This window comes from Scyliorhinus canicula, chromosome 13 (assembly GCF_902713615.1).
Source record: "Scyliorhinus canicula chromosome 13, sScyCan1.1, whole genome shotgun sequence".
Taxonomy (NCBI): Eukaryota; Metazoa; Chordata; class Chondrichthyes; order Carcharhiniformes; family Scyliorhinidae; genus Scyliorhinus; species Scyliorhinus canicula.
In genome coordinates this window covers 83,570,348-83,572,573 of record NC_052158.1, presented here as the reverse complement: position 1 = coordinate 83,572,573, position 2,226 = coordinate 83,570,348, and positions in this window count along the sequence as shown.

Genomic DNA, 2,226 nt, shown 5'->3' with positions numbered 1-2,226 from the left:
GCTCCTAAAAGTCCAAAACGTTAAGTGGGCTTGCGGGGATAGGGTGGGGATTGGGCTTAGATGGGGTGGCCATTTGCAGGTTCAGTGCAGACTCGATGGGCCAAATAACTTCCTTTTGCACTGTAGGGATTCTATGATCAGCCCTATTGGTAAAATGTAACCCTTGTTGCCCAGTAACCTTTGTTTTAGTCATGGTGAGCCAAATGCTGTTGGCACAGCGGACTGCTTTAGAATGACAGCATCATGACTGCTGCCAGGATACCAGGCATTGACCTGCATGATTTACTGTCTGTAGTCACACATATGAGTTGGACATTGAGGGTGTCGAATCCCTTTCAGACAAACATAAGAAATAAGAGAGTGAGTAGACCGTATGGCCCTTTCAAACCTGCTTTCTAATTTAATAAAGATGAATCTTGATCTCAACTCCACTTTGTCACCCAATCCCTATATCCCTTGATTCCTTGGAGTCCAAACATCCATCAATCCCAGCTTGACTAAGCATCCTTAATGGTCTGGCGTACAGAATTACAAAGAGTCAGGCCACAGCAGGTTCGAGGATTTTGGAGAGAGCAAGGAGATTGTTATTGAGACCATGGTTTCCAAAGACAGGAGATGGGAGAGATGCTAGGGAAAGGTTACGACAAAAGCAGGGGAACTTTTGAGGAAGTTTGGACTGGCAAACTAAGGGAAGGGACAGCTGAATAGATTGGCTCAGTTGTCGTGACAAAGAAGTTCTGAAGAAGTTAATGAACACTATATAATAAACTGCAGTGATCCTGGAAAAAGTAGTATTCAGCTAAGTTTCAAGTGCCTGGCAGCTTCATCACAACTTTTATGAGTCTTTACTAGACTTTTTCGTTTCAGTGTTTTATAACATCTCATTTCCTTAGGCCTTGCTGATCTTCCCCCAAAATAAGTTCCATTGGCCACGATAAACAGTGTTAATTTGTATCACAAATTTAGAATAGATTTTCAATTCAGCCTGGAAGATGTTAGGTTTAAATCTTGCACTCAATTATAAACATAATAATGGAATTTAATCAGAAATCACCACAGTAGCTTTCCCAAATAGGTTAATAAGCTAACTGAATCTGAATGTAATACTTTGCATTTTAATTTTGATCTTCAAGAAAATGTGAATAAATATTTAAATTTACATCTTGGGAATGATATACTATTAAGCCTGTCAATGCATTCTGCTTGTGTTGAGTACCAAGTATTTGACTGGGTAATAGGTTGCCTATGTGTGCGGGCTCCCATAAATTTTATACGTCTTCTTTCATCTGATTTCAGTGTGAATAGGGCCTCTTTCTCCTAGTACTTCTTTCCTGATTAATGTGGCAATTAGCCAAACTATCAAGTTTTCCTCGTTAGACTGATGTCAGCACCTTTGTCGCTAACTCTTCAGAAATGACATGGGTCAATAGAGTCAAAAGCCTTCAAATGTTCAGGAAGTCACTGACCAAAGATGCTCAGAAGAATGGCTTTTGAGGGCTTGCTTTTGGGCTTCTTAACATTATGTTATTCTGTGAAGGAATTTATTTTTCAGTTGTTAGCATTTCATTTCAATGTATAAACCTCACTTAAGATGTTACTTATACTAAGAATGCACTTTGGTGTATAATAATCTTAGATCAATATTACAGAGGAACACAGCTATAAGCGATGGACTGGTTTGATTGAAAATATAATTAAACTGTGCAAGGAACATTTATTGTAATGCAGCAGTATAAAATTAACTGGGCTTTTTATGACATTTGTACAAATATTTAAAATTGGAAAAAAATTTAATCCATGCAGTTTTGTTTTACTTTTACAGCTGAGTTACAGATTGCTTCATATTCTGAGTCTGCCTATTTTGAAAAGGTTAATCTGAGTCGATCGTAGGAGCCTGATCACGGGCGGGATTCTCCGACCCCCCGCTGGGTCGGAGAATCGCCGGGGACGGCGTGAATCCTGCCCACGCCGGCCGCCGAATTCTCCCCCCCCCTGTGCATGCGCGGACCCACACCGGCCAGCGGAGTCCCTGATGCCCCAGCTGGCGTGGCACCAAAAGCCTTCCATGCCGGCCGGCGGGGCGCAAACCACTCCGGCATTGGCCTAGCCCCTGAAGGTGCGGAGGACTCCGCCCCTTTGGGGCAGGCCGATGCCGGAGTGGTTCACGCCACTCGGTCCCGCCGGGACCCCCCGCCCCGCCGGGCACAGGAGAATCCCGCCCCATGT